The following is a 15,596-nucleotide window of genomic DNA, read 5'->3' on the forward strand; positions in this document are numbered from 1 at the left end:
AAGATGCAGCCCAGGAGAGCCTTAAAAGTCGCCCCCTTACAGACACCATCTCCTCAAAACTGCAGCAGAACAAAAGTTGAGCAACTGAAAATTTCTGTTGCTGGTGAACTCAACCAACCGCAGTTTCTATTAATCTGCCAAGGAACATACACGCACAAGCAAATATTGTGGCTGGGGGCATTTCTTCATGTAAGCTATGTAAATATATCCTGGCAAGGTGCAATGCAGCCCTCACTGTTCCAAGTGTAGGCACTGAAGCTCAGCAAGAGGACATATTGTATTTATTTGTGTAGAAGCCAAAATATCCAGGACAAAAATTGCAGGCCTACTTTTGGGGAACTAATTAGTTAAGAGGCAAAGAGGAGGGAGCCCATCAGCATCTTCAAAGGAGCAGCAGCTAATTTAACTTGAAGTGCCCAGCCCTCAGTCTGGTAATACAGTGAGCTCCACCTTGGGTCCAGCCAGGGGAAGAGATGCAGCTGCCAACACCACTGCTCAAGAGAAGCTGGTCTTGTGTGGGATGGAAGTGCAGAGCTGTGTGGCTCTCTCTTTTCTCCCATGGAGACGGATGCCTCCAGAGGGGTCTCCCTGCTTTTCCTCTGCAGGTGCAGTGCTCTCTTCTCTTCTCCAGACTAAGAGTTCTGCCTTGGAAGATCCCATCTGCTGTTGGTAGCATATATCAAGTATATTAGGCCACACCCACTCAGTCTGATCAAAGGTCTTTAGGAGAGAGGGTTTAAGGCCTATTTATTTCAAAACAAAAACCAAAATACCAAAACCCTTTAAATAATGTCCAGTTGGAGGAGACTGTGGGCACTGTCTGGGATACGCTTCCACAGAGGAGCAAGCAAAGCCACTATTAAAGTTCTGTTCAACAAAGTATATACGAGCCCAGGCAATGCTCCTCAGAGGCAATGTTCAGAGTTCTGCTATAGAAAACAAAGCTGAAACATTTTCAGAAACATCTCCAGGCAGTTCTTTCTCAGAATGAGAACACTGACCACACCTGATATGACAGAATATTGTGGTTTCTAAAACAGCTGCATGTCCACCATTCCTTTACACAAAAGTACAGTATTAACACAGGATTAATTTAGCTCAGGTAACAAATAATTTAAAAATAGAAAAATTACACTAAGGCATTGGTACTGGTGCATAGTTAGAGTGGAAAACAAAATCAGGAAATGTAAAAGTTAAGTTTCTACTGTAATGTTAACTTGGCCATAAAATGCCATTTTGTGTTCCTATTTTTCTTGTTAAATGTATAGGTTGGAAATAATTCTGTTTATGTTGTTATGTACATACCATAAAATATACAGGATGTGCAACTCAGCTAAATTAACAATGCAGTAAAAAACTTGATCTTAACCAGTAAGTAATTAATCTATAGTAGGAATTTGTGGAAAATCCTGAATATAAATTCTGTATCCCAGAAATTATAGAACACTAGACATATCCTCCTCTTCCAACAGGTAACTCTCTTTGTGATGACAAAGTAACTTCATGGCATCTCATGGAGGGAGACAGGGTGTTTTTAGAGAAGGGTCCATAACTCTGCAATTTGCTTCCCCCACAAGTGCCGGAGCCTGTATTTGGGGGCCTTCAGTTCACGCTGCAAAGCTTCATCTTTTCTCCAAGGTTCTCTCTGTATGTTTGTTTTATTACTTTTTTCTTTTTTTTCTTTTTTTGTGTACATGTGCCTAGAGCTTCCGATGGGAGTGCTTTAAAAAAAGAATGGGAAAGCCACTTTGTACCATTTAGGTAATTAAAGCATGCAAAGAACTTTGAAATCCTCCAATGAAAGTAGCATAGAAGTGGGAAGTACTATTGCCTGTCATATAACTCCAGCCTGGACTCACCTCTGATTGGAATATATCAATTTCAAAACAAACAAATGAAAACCAGGAACTGACATGAGGTCTATGTAATACTAAGCCTGGCAAGTTCTTTCACTCTAGCCTTTCCCATACCATCTCCCACACCCAGCCTTTGTTTAGTATTTGCACTGTAAATAGAGCAGCTGTGCCTCTTCTGCACACCTACACATCCCTCTCCATTCCTCCTTAGCATTAATAGCTATGTGTCATAGAGCCATAGGGTTACAAGGGATCTGTTTCCCACTTTACACTAAATTTAAGAACTCAGGGCCAAATTTACAAAGGTATTTAGGCACCTAAAAATGAAGAGGGGTTACAAAAGCACCTACATGCCTAATTCCCAATGATTTCAAGACCCACTGGTTCCACTTCAAGTCAGGGGGACTTAGGCATCTAACTTACTTGTGTGCTTTTGAAAATCCCTCTAGGTGCCTATCTGCATCTGTAGGCACCTAAATACCTTTGTACATCTGGCCCCTCAGAGCTCAAGCCACCTGCAAGAAAAAACTTCCAACCAATTTCTTGGTTCAGTTGGTACCACCTGGCATTGCTATGGGGGAGACAAGTTGGAGTACAATCTTGTTCTTAACATGCTCAGGTTGACAACTGGAAGCAGGAACGTTAGACGCATGATACTCTCGAACTCGGCCTATATTGACCTTTAGCATCCCATTGCAACAGGATAGGGCAGGGGTGGCCAACCTATGCATCCGGAGCCACATGCAGCTCCTTGTACAAGTACCGACTCCGGGGCTGGAGCTACAGGTGCCAACTTTCCAACGTCCCGGGGGGGTGCTCACTGCTCAGCTCCTAGCTCTGCCACAGGCCCTGCCCCCACTCCACCCCTTCCTACTCCATCCCCTGAGCCTGCCGTGCCCTCGCTCCTCCACCTCCCCCTCGCCCCGCCTCCTGCATGCCATGAAACAGCTGATCGGAAGGTGCAGGGAGGGAGGAGGCGCTGATTGCTGGGGCTGCCAGTGGGCGGGAGGCGTTGGGAGCGGGGGGAGGGAATTGATGGGGGGCTGCTGATGTATTACTGTGGCTCTTTGGCAATGTACATTGGTAAATTCTGTCTCCTTCTCAGGCTCAGGTTGGCCACTTCTGGGATAGGGAAATGCTGTATACATTCACATGGCCCCATGTTTCAACCAAACTTCTTGAAATGGTGTTGAAAACATTGTTTGTTTGTTTTCTGGTTTACACCTATAATGGGGAGGCCATTGCACGGTCAGCAACAGGTCAGCTTCCTAGTGTGCATGGGGCCCAACAATGCAGTTTTTTTACCCAGACTCCAGTGGGATAGCCCAGTATAAGTGAAAGAAGAATTTGGCCCATCCTCTGGGCTCTTAAATTTTATAAAAGTGCTTCCCCTTGCTAACCAATCCATCCAAGAATTTTTGTTTTAAAGAATCAGAATTCTGACCCATATCTCACTTCTTCTAAGTATATTAAAGCTGCTGCTTCTGAAAATAAAATTCTCTCTTTTCTCTCCTCCCTCTCTCTCACCCAATTCTACCCTAAAGGGACGCAGTTATAGGCTAGTCTTTTGTCTTCTCAGTGGTGAGATTCCAGAATTGAATATATTTATGGGTATTAATAAAATACAGACATTTAACCTCATTTAAAATAATTAGCCATAGCAGCAGCCCATGACATGCAATGAGCAACAGAGTGTGAGACCTCCTACTTTACAAACTGATTATTTTGACTGTTGCTTAAAGGCTCATATAGTTTGACTGTACTGCTAGATCTTTAATCTATTTGGTCTTTCAAACAACCGTCAAATAAAGTTTCAGCTAGACACAACTGTAACATACACGTGTCCACACTTGACACAGCCAATCCTGCATGCCTGACTAGGACAAAACTGCCAAAGAAGTCTGTAATGTTGCTTGAGTCAGACTTGTGGGATCAGGTTGTTTGTTGATAGGAGGCCAGTCTATAGCACAGTTTCTGCTAGCACAGATTATTTTTAAAAATGAAATCCCCGTCCATACTGATATCATAACAGCAACAACTGGTGGTTGGTTAAACATGACAGCCGGGTCAATTTTTTAACATAGACGGGGCTTAAGAAAACAGTTTTCTCTGGTGATCACAAAGTGGCTTCAAAGGTGTAAATGACAGCAGGTGTAAATGAGTGCTGTATTTTCCTGCATGGTCATGTTAAGATCATTAAGAACATGGTTATCTCTAGACAGTTCTGGGGACAGTCATACGTATGATTTCATTGAAAAAGTGCAGCTCTGTTGACAACAGCATTGTACTCATTTTGCCTGGTATATTTCTGTGCAAAGCAGGTCTTTCTGCAAGGCCTTAACAGATGATAGAAAATAAAACTGTGATGGGACTCTCTCTTCTGAGAAAAACCTCCCTCTTTAAAGACAAACCAAACAATAAAAAACGTAAGATGGCTGGGTTCTCTCCAATATATGTTTTCACATCTCCTCTCAGGCCCAATGAGAGCTTGTTGGCTTCCCTTCATTCTTGATTAAAACCTTGGTGGAAAATCAAGAGACCAACCTATTGACCAGCACATACTCAATAATATTAGCACCATACAGAAAGTATGACCTCTATGGTTGAAGATCTCCACACCTGAACTAGAGCAGATGTAGAAAGAAAGTGAAACTAACCTACAGCATATGTTAGGTCAGAACAACATAAAATATTCCAATCCCATCAGTTTCATTTTTTGTTCGTTAGCAACTGGATAAGATGCATTTAACTGGAAACACTGTAACAGTAATTGAAAGGCACAATTGATACACCTCTTCGCTTTTGTCGTCCCAGGTTAACTCATTCATGACTACAGTTTTCAAGTACATAAAAGGTTGGTACAAAGAGGAGGTAGAAGAATTGTTCTTGTTAACCTCTGACGATAGGACAAGAAGCAATGGACTTAAACTGCAGCAATGGAGGATTAGGTTGGACATTAGGAAAAACTTGCTAACTGTCAGGGTGTTTAAGCACTGGAATAAATTGCCTAGAGAAGTTGCGGAGTCCTCTGAGTCTATGATTAAGTTGCTGCGTTTCTCTAAAGGTAAAAATTTTGCAAGTTTCCTACCTACTCCTCTCAGCGCAAAATTTAGCTGATTTAGGCCTTGTCTATACAACCAACTTATGTTGATATAACTGCGTCACCAGGGATGTGGAAAATCCACACTCCAAGTGATGCAGTTATACTGAGCGAACTCTCGGTGTGGACAGCACTATATCGACAAGAAGTCTCCTCCTGTTGACAGAGCTACCATCTCTTGGGACGGTGGAGTACCTACGCCAGCAAGAGAAGCTACCCCGTTAGCACAGGTAGCATCTTCACTAAGCACTGCAGCTGCGCTACTGCAGTGCTGTAAGTGTAGACAAGCCTTAAGAAGCTTGTTGATATCTGAAAAAATTGTAAATGCTTCTGGAGAGGTAGTTAAGGAGGGACACCCTCAGGAGTCCCACATCTTTGAAAAAACCCTACTCTTCAGGGAAGATGTATAGAGCTTTGTGGGAGAAATATTTTTCTATCACAGATTCCACACTTACAAAAAGAACTAAATATATTAAAAGAGTGAGATGTATTTTATAAGGTTATTAGCTGATATTCTTTTTAGTGCTTTCCTCATTTTAAGTTGTAGATTCACTTCATAAGCATATAAACCACTCTGTGTGACCAGACAGATATGCTGAGATAATTGTTAATTATAGGATTCAGGGAACTTGGATCTCTGTTTGTCCACGTTCTGGGACTGTTCCAAGGTGCAAAGGAGCACCAATCCTATTTTAAGGAACAGCACTTGGATGAAAATTCTTGCCCTTGATCGCAGACTTGATCCTGCTTAGATATAGAAATGTGTCACCAAGCATCTTTTAAACCAGTCTACTGAGAATGCCCCAGTCCTGCAAAGATTCATATAAATATTAAACTTTATGGACTGCAAGTAGTCCCATCAATGGGGCATTCAAACCAGAAAGGAACTGTCCAAATGTTTGGAAATTAAGAATTCAGGAAGGATGGATGTGGGGAGCCTCGTGACTGGAAGGGTTGTTGGTGTCACCCTGCAAAGAGTAACTGGGCTGGTGAGAGTCAGGGTGAGATCTTATGCTTGCAGGCTGGCTACTGGTATCAGGGAATTGAACTATAGCTGCACAGCACAAAGGTCCCCAAAGTTACAGAGCAGGCAGTGACAGAACCCCTTACCAGTCCCCAAAACAGAGTGGCACAGTCATTACCAAAGTTTCACTCCAATATTAGCAAACTGAGGTTCACATTCCAAACACTTGCTAAACAGTCCCTAATGGGTTCAAATGTGTGGGGAGCAAAGTACAAGCTTAACGTTTATTATTTTCTTTTGTTTATTTCGGGTTAAGAGAAGTACAACCAGGAAAGGGGGAAAAGAGCCAGAGAGTCCTTGGACACAATGGATAAAAAAAAAACTTTGAAGCTCATGTTTGCAATATAGTTTACCCCACAAGGGGAAATCAATAGAGGATCTGAGAACCATGCTCACTGAGCATTTTAAGCGGAAGTAGGAGGGAACAGGTGGAGATGAACCAGAGTTGGGACACCAACCAGACCTTAATCCCCTGCAGGAATTGGTGCTCAGGTACAGCTGATTAAATTGCAGCTCCACAGGGACAAGGAGGCATATGAGTACCAGGTGCAGATGGCTCAGACTCCAAGAGAAGGCAGTCAGCAAGGAGGCAGAGGAGCAACAGATGGAATCGATCCACACAACCAAGGCTAACGAGGCGGCAGAGGAGCAGCGACAAACAGCAGTGACCAAACCAGAAGAGAGCGCACACAAGCAGCAAATGGAGGCACAAGAAATGCAGCTCAGAGTACTGGAACAGCAAAAAGGTATTCCACAACCCACAGGTAATCCCTGCCAGAACTCACTCAGCTGGGACAGACTGTGTCCATGTTTTAAGGACTCAAACGGCATAGAATATTTTACTGCTTTTGAAATATATGCCAGGCCAATGGCATCCCTATTGGGAAACAAATATCTGTACTGGTTTCCAAAATTTCAGGTATAGCTTTCCAAGTCTTTACTGGCATGGGCCATGAACTGTGATAAATATAAGGAAACTATACTGTCAAGGTTTCAACTTACTCCAGGATCATACCATGTTTACCAACCTAAAGTCGCATGATAATATCAGTCATAAGAAGTTTATGCATAAAATGTGTGATTATATGAAAAGAATGGGTGAAGTGTAAAGGGGCAGAAGAGGATTATGGGAAATTGTTTGATTTGTTTACCCAAAGTACATTTGTTTAATGCTTGCTCAGATGAAATCAGAGCTGCCATATGGGAAAAGTCTCCTAATACAGTGCAGGTGGCTGCTTGGGCTGTTGATTTGCATGTACAGGGTCAGAATGGGTATTGAACAAAAGTCTCAGTGGGAAGGGCAAAGGCCCCATGTAAAAGTGGGTCCCCAAATTGTTCATGAAAGCAAGGAGTGGGGAAGTGCAGCCAAATATATCCCAACAGGCACCCACCTAGTAATCCCAGTTACAAACCACTGACCCAGGACAAGGGCCCAAGAAAATGTTGTATGTGTAACTCTACTGAGCTTTACATTGAGAGGTATTGTCCCAAACCCAAACCCATCCTGCTCAGGTGAACAAAGCTCTGGTGAGCTCAGGACATACAGAGGAACTGAGGGGGGTGTACGGTTTCAACCTATGAAGGTACACAGGATGTTCATCCATTTTGGCCACTGGACATCTAGGATTAGAGAGGATTTTGAAAGGCTTCAGGAAAATTTTCATTGGCCTGGTATAAACCTAGAAGGAATACTGTCAGTCTTATGACTTGTAACAAAAGTGGAAAAAGACTCTAGGTATCCACAAAGCCTCACTGCAATCATTACCTGTAATAGGAGAAGCATTCTATCGGGTTGGCATAGACATTACTGGTCCACTCCCTAAGCCAGTGGCTCTCAGCCTTTCCAGGCTATTATATCCCTTTCAGGAGTCTGATTGGTTTCACGTACCCCCAAGTTTCACCTCACTTAAAAACAACTTGCTTACAAAATCAGACATAAAGATACAAAAGTGTCACAGCCACACTATTACTGAAATATTGCTCAGATTCTCATTGTTACCACAGAATTATAAATCAATTGGAATATAAATATTGTACTTACATTTCAGTGTATAGTATATAGAGCAGTATAAACAAGTTGTTGTTTGTATGACATTTTAGTTTGTACTGACTTCACTAGTGCTTTTTATGCAGAGTGTTCTAAAAGTAGGTGAAATATATAGATGAGTTGATGTACCCCCTGGAAAACCTCTGTGTACCCCCAGGGGTTCACGTACCCCTGGTTGAGAAACACTGCCCTGAACCATCCAAAAATGGGAATAAATATATATTGGTGGTAGACGACTTCACTGGCAGATACCCAGAGGCAGTGGCCCTAGCTAATATAGAAGCAGAAACTGGCAAGTGCATTCGTTTCCATAATTAGTAGGGTGCATTTTCAAATAGAACAGGGGTGGGCAAAACTTTTGGCCCAAGGGCCACATCTGGGTGGGGTAATTGCATGCAGGGCCATGAATGTAGGACTGGGGCAGGGGGTTGGGGTGCGGTGTGCAGGAAGGGGCTCAGGGCAAAGGGTTGGAGCGGAGGAGGGGTGCGGGGTACACAAGGGGGTTCAGGGAAGGGGGTTGTGGTGGAGGGAAACGTGCGGAGTGCAGGAGGGGGCTCAGGGCAGGGGTTTGCAGTGCAGGAGGGGTGCAGGGTGTGGCAGGGGGCTCTGGCCCAGCACCAGAGGGGTGCAGGAGGGGTTTGGGGTGCAGGCTCTGGCCCGGCGCCGCTTAACTGGAGCAGCTCCGGGGTGGCAGTGGTGCATACCAGGGCCAAGGAAGGCTCCCTGCCTGCTTGCCTGCCCTGGCCCCGCACCTTGCCGCTCCCTGAAGCGGCCGACGCCACATCCCTGCGGCCCCTTGGGGATAGGGGGCAGAGGGCTCCGCATGCTGCCCTTGCCTGTGAGTACCTCCCCTGAAGCTCCCATTGGCCGTGGTTCCCCATTCCCAGCCAACGGAAGCTGCGGGGGGTGGTGTCTGCAGGCGAGAGCAGAACACAGAGCCCTCTGCTCCTTCTCCACCAGGGGCCGCAGGGATGTGGTACCAGCCGATTCCAGGAGCAGCATGGAGCCCACGGCGTCACGGGGGTGGCAATCCCCTGGACCGGATACAGCCCGCATTGGGCTGTAGTTTGCTCACCCCTGAAATAGAAATACGACCAGATTGGGGGTCAAATTTCATGGCCCACATATTCTCTGAACTGTGGAAAATTAAAGTCTGCCCCATATCATCCAGAAACAAATGGGTTAGTGGAAAGATTTCATGGGACATTTAAATCCATACTAACAATGTATGTAGACAGGAAGGCAAGGGACTGGGGTACTCTACTGACTTTCCTATTGTTTGCTTACAGAAAGGTATCCCAAGAATTGACAGGGTTTTCTCCATTCAACCTCCTATATGGAAGGAAGGTCACAGGCCCCCTACACCTGGTCAGAAATTTGTGGGAAGGTAACACTGACTCAGAAGGGGAATGAGTGAATGAACCGGTATCTAAATTCAGGGCAGAGCTAAAAACCAGTATGGAGCTGGTACTGCATAATGTTGAAAAAAGCCAAGCTATACATAAAGGGTGGCATGACAAAAAAGCAAGTAAAAGAGCCTTTGATGCAGGTGAATTGGTTCTGGTATTAGTCCCTGTATAAAGCATAAAATGCAGAACTCCCAGGAGGGCCCTCTGAGGTGACAGGGAGACTAAGTGAAATCACTTGCAATGTACAGAATCCCTATAGTCAGAGTGTACCCCTAACTGTACATATTAACTGATTGAACATTTACTATAACAGAGACGCTTATAGCAAATGTAATATGCTATGCAGATGAGGACCACAGAGTATTGCCTCTCCTACATGTAATGTCTGGGAGTAAGGGGAAGACCCCTAAGAGTATGTCTATACAGCAAATAAAAACTCATGGCTGGCCCATGCCAGTCAACTCGGACTGGAACTGTGGGGCTGTTTCATTGCTGTGTAGATTTCCAGGCTTGGGTCGGAATCTAGGCTCTAGGACCCTAGGATACTGCATTTGTTTACCAATTTTGGACTTTCTGAGTTTAAGGTACTACCCTTCAGATTAATTAAATGCAGGAGCCACATTCCAGAAGCTGACCAAGCAGGTGCTACATGGGTTCCAGGAGTCTGCACTCCACTGTAGATGATATTGCTATATTTACCACCACCTGGGAGGAACACAAAATACATGTGGCAAGGGTGCTGAAAAGCCTCAAGGATGCAGGTCTCACAATCAAGGTGTCAAAGTGTACAGTTGTGCAGCAAATCTTTCTTACCTGGGTCATTGGATAGGTGGAGGCCAAATCCAACAAGATTCCCTGAAATAGGAAGCTACTGTGAATTGGCCTGTCCCCAAAACTAAGAAACAGGTTCAATCATTTATAGGTCTGATTAACTATTACAGAAAATTTGTGGGCGGTTTCAGTGACATCGCTGCTCCTATCACAAGGACTATACCAGAAAACAAAATCAGAAAAAGTGGCTTGGTCAGATGCCTGTCAAAAGGGTTCTGATAAGAGCAAAAGAAATTGTGTCAAAGACGCCCATTTTGGCCAGTCCAGGTTTTTTTAAAAAAAAAACATTTTAATTTTGTACTGAGGTGTCCAACACAGGACTCAGAGCTGTGTTAACAGAAATGGGAAGACAACAACAAGAAACACCCATTGCATTTCCAAGCAAAAAAACTCTCCCACTGAATAGAATTACTCGAATAGAAAAGTAGTGTTATGCTACTGTATCTGCTGTAAAACAACCCAGACCCTATCTCTTCAATAGGCGGATCATAGTGTTAACAAATCATTCACTACAAGTATGGCTCCACAGAACAAAAACTCCAGATTGCTATGATGGAGTATAGGTTTGCATGCATATGATATGGAGATTAAATATATTGAGGGGTTGGAAAACGAGGCGCGATACCCTATCCAGAAAAGAGGGTGTAGTAGAAGTGAAGCTTACATCATGGTCAGTGACCAAAACTTCAGCATCAGACTCACAAGGAGGGGTGCAACAATCGACTCCAGACACGCCAAAGGGAAAATATGTTTAAACCCCAAAAATGAGCAGTTAAATCAACTGATTGCATAGCGTACTAGATTATTGTTATACCAAGTAAGGTCTTCTATGAAAGTTTGTAATGTTCTGAACTTGATTAGTCATTATGAGATATGTATACAGACTGAGGTTATGAATCCATGTATAGGTGTATATAGAAAATAAAATTGTACTCAGAATTTATACTCCAAAATGCACTACACCTCATAGCATGGGGAAGAGGCACCTCCCAAGACAGGGATTTACACAAAACTTGCTTTAAGTAATGATCCATTGTCCAGCCCAGGAAGACAATGATGGACCATTAGAGTTCAGAGGAAGACACACAGAAATCCAGGCTATCAAGTCAAGAGGGAATTTCCCCACTCCACATAAACATAAGTCACCACAGACTGAAAGAAAAGGGGAAGAGAAAAGAAAAAAGGACAGTCTTTCAAAAACAGGTTCGGGACTTAGGCTTGGTCTACTCTAGAATTAGGTTGAGAGACGTAGCACTTAGGTCAATGTAGTTCAGTCAACCTAGTGTCAGTGGAGCCTCATCACCGGGGACTCCAGCTTTCAGTGTCCCACAATACCCCACACTGACAGCTGGTGCGAGCACTCCTGGTGAGGATGTGCACCGCCTACAGAAGGAGCTAGTGGGGATGTATAAAAGAGATTTAATTACTGTGGTGGCCATATGTCCACATAACTTAAGTCGCCTTAATTTTGTAGTGTAGACTTGCCCTGAAGTTATTTTATCTACCCCCTGAGGGACAGTCTTATGGCAAATGACTGTTCATGAATGCTGGATCCCTCCTGTAGCCAGAGGGTATGCTGAGAAACTACCTCGAAGCAATAGGTAACTTAAATTAGAAAAGGGATTTTATTGAAGTATAAAAGCTGAGATTGCATTTTTACATTTTTCTGTGTAACTTGTGTGCTTTCCCTCACTATTTTATCTTTGAATCTGTGGTTTTTCTATTAAATAAACTTCATTTATTTTTACCCCAAGCAGGTCTCAGATGTGCAAACTGTGTGGAGTGTGCCAAAGTAAGCTGGTATCTGGGAGGTGCTTTCAAACCTTGGGGGCTGTGACCAACCAGAGGGGGAACATTCTGGTAATTAAGAACTTGAGGAATCGGATGTATTTGGGGGGGGACCTGGAACTGGAAGGCTGTTGGCATCACCCTGTAGTGGAGTAATTAGACTGGTGAAAGACATCTTGTGGGCTGGCTACTGATGTCAGGGAATTGAACCACTGCCACACAGCACAAAAGCCCCCAAGGTTACAGGGCAGGCAGTGACAGAACCCCTTACCAGTCAGGAGGAGGGCGGCGGGGGGGGAGGTCCCTAAAACATAACATCACAGATTTGATCCTGCTTAGACAGGGAAACATGTATCACTAGGCATGTATCCTGCAAAGATTTATACACATGCTTAATTTTATATACAGCACGTAGTCCCACTGAAGTCAATGGGGCACTCATAGCGCATAACATTAAGTACAGGCACAAGTCCTTTAAGGATCAGGGCCTAAGATCATGACATCAACAACATACTTTCTACCCCCTCAAATGCATATGATTGTATGTGGTATTTGCAAATACTTTCAAAACAAGTTCTAGCCCATGAAATTTTGATTTTTCACAGGTAATATGACCCACTAATATGACCTGGATTAGAAGTATTTTAAAGATATAAATCAGTATTTTAATTGTTACATACATTGTCATTTAACTTCACTTTTCAGTTACACTGAATTAAGACATTTGAATCTTCCTGACCCTAAAAGCCTCTAATAAAGAGAGCCCCCCACCTCCCCTGTATAATTAGTGCTCCAGCAAAGAACAGAGAAGTTGCATCTTGAGAAATAGTCAAGTTACATACTTTTTCTTGAATAAACAAAAGAGATGAAAATATACATAGATCAACTTTAGGCATAAGCCTGTGCTCCCATTCTGACCGGCCTCCCCTCTACTACCAATTCTTGACCTGTCCTTCGGTGGGAAAGAAAATCATCCTAGAAGGTCAAACTGACGACACTCTGCTTCCTTCCCCAGACCCAAAAAATAGCTCTGTGTAGCTTGAAAGGTTGTACGTTCCACCAAAAGAAGTTGGTCTAATAAAAGATATTACCTCACCCACCTTGTCTTGCTTATATCCTGGGACCAACACGGCTACAACACTGCAAACAGACTGAAAGAAACTCTACCATGGAACCAGCAGCATGGGACAAATAAGTGGCAGCAAAATCTGGTATGCACATGGGTGTACTCATTCTCAGTGCTGCAGGGGTTAAGATTTCTAATGAAGTTGTCTGAAGTTCCTGAGACTGTCAAACTGGAGATAAGATTAAGGAAAGTAAACAATCTATGCAAAAGACCTTGGATTGTTGGACAACAGAGGTCAAGATGAAGGCAGGAGCTATGCTATCTGGCCTGTTAATCTCAACCATTGCTGGTGCTTCTCTTGTCTTATTGAGGAATATTATTGATATGTTATCAGAAAGGCACTGAGGAAACTTCATTAATTCCTTGGTGATTTCCTTATAACTCCTGGTGGAAGGAACCCTCACTTGGGTTCTTTTTAGTTTGAAGTCCAATTTAACAGACAAGTGGCATCTTCTCATTCTACAGACCCACTCCCAGTGTGTAGTCAGTGTTTTAGCTCCTCACTGCAGTGATACAAATATATATTTTCCTGCTTCTTCCTCTAGTTAGTACTGCAGACGCAGCAACACGAAGCTGGATTCTATTTCCTTGTGTGCATCACCAACAAAAATCATTCACTGCAGCCCAGAAAACGGCACATCTTACTTCCTCATTTATCTGCCACTTCTCTGCTTCCCTTGGTCCTAAGTCAAATACTAACAAAAGTACTCCAACAGTATTGTCATTGATCAAGGGAAAAAGCACTGCAGAGGTACAGGCTGATTTAGAACAGCACAGTGATGGCACCAAGACTTTCAGTCAGTCTCTCTCTCTCTCTCACACACACACACACACACAGAGGTAGCTTGAAAATGTTTTCCCCTTCTTGAAGAAAAAAAAAAAAAAAACTAACCCCCAAACCCTCCCATTCCCTCAGAAAAACCAAACCAAAACAAAAAACACTGAAGGGGCAAAGAAGGACATATCCCACGCGTATACTGAAACACACACATTACAGATTGCATGATATAGACAGGTCTTAGAAACTGTACAATTTCAATCAACAGACTCCCCTTACATTCAGAGGTTATTTCGTCAGTCCAATAGCATCCCTGCTCCACCTAAAGAATGTTAACACTCCCTAGCTGGAATACAGACATTAAACATCAAAACAAACTATCATTTGGTTTCCATGCAAAGCCTCATTTTCCCACAGCAGAAAAGACAGAGCTGTTATTTTACAGTGATCTCAGGCATTATTAGAGAGCACCCTTGGATTGACAGGTTTCAGAGTGGTAGGCATGTTAGTCTGTCTCAGGAAAAAAACAAAACAAAAACCCCACAAGGAGTACTTTCTACTTGTGGCACCTTAGAAACTAACAAATTTATTTGGGCATAAGTTTTTGTGGGCTAAAACCCACTTCATCAGATGCATGCAGTGGAAAATACAGTAGGAACAATATATACACACACAGAGAACATGAAAAAATGGGTGTTGTCATTCAACTGTAATGAGACCAGTTAATTAAGGTGAGCTATTATCAGCAGGAGAAAAAAAACCTTTTGTAGAGATAATCAGGATAGCTCATTTCAAACAGTTGACAAGAAGGTGTGAGTAACAGTAGGGGGGAAAAATGCATGGGGAAATAGTTTTTACTTTGCGTAATGACCCATCCACTCCCAGTCTTTATTCAAGCCTAATTTAATGGTGTCCAGTTTGCCAATTAATTCCAATTCTGCAGTTTCTTGTTGGAGTCTGTTTTTGAAGTGCACTTAGAGATTGTCCTGTTTGGCCAATGTACATGGCAGAGGGGCACTGTTGGCACATGATGGCATATATCGCATTGGTAGATGTGTAGGTGAACGAGCCTCTTATGGTGTGGCTGATGTGATTAGGTCCTATGATGGTGTCCCTATTCTGTCTATTCAAGGGGCACCATCATAGGACCTAATCACATCAGCCACACCGTAAGAGGCTCGTTCACCTGCACATCTACCAAAGTGATACATTTCAGAGGAACAGCCGTGTTAGTCTGTATTCGCAAAAGGAAAGGAGTACTTGTGGCACCTTAGAGACTAACCAATTTATTTGAGCATGAGCTTTCGTGAGCTACAGCTCACTTCATCAGATGTTTACCGTGGAAACTGCAGCAGACTTTTTGTGTGGGGGGTGGAGGGTGAGAAAACCTGGATTTGTGCTGGAAATGGCCCACCTGTTGATCACTTTAGATAAGCTATTACCAGCAGGACAGTGGGGTGGGAGGAGGTATTGTTTCATATTCTCTGTGTGTATATAAAGTCTGCTGCAGTTTCCACGGTAAACATCTGATGAAGTGAGCTGTAGCTCACGAAAGCTCATGCTCAAATAAATTGGTTAGTCTCTAAGGTGCCACAAGTACTCCTTTCCTTTTGCAAAGTGATACAGTAACTCCTCCC

The 15,596-nt window shown here is 43.4% G+C and overlaps 1 protein-coding gene across 7 annotated transcripts in view; it reads right to left on the reverse strand.

Annotated features, from left to right (window-relative positions):
• The window catches only part of IRF2 (interferon regulatory factor 2), a 64,447-nt gene that overhangs the window by 36,331 nt on the left and 12,520 nt on the right, over positions 1-15,596 (reverse strand). The gene's annotated exons all lie outside the window — the stretch shown is intronic.

This window comes from Caretta caretta, chromosome 4 (genome assembly GCF_965140235.1).
Source record: "Caretta caretta isolate rCarCar2 chromosome 4, rCarCar1.hap1, whole genome shotgun sequence".
In the NCBI taxonomy this organism is placed as follows: domain Eukaryota; kingdom Metazoa; phylum Chordata; order Testudines; family Cheloniidae; genus Caretta; species Caretta caretta.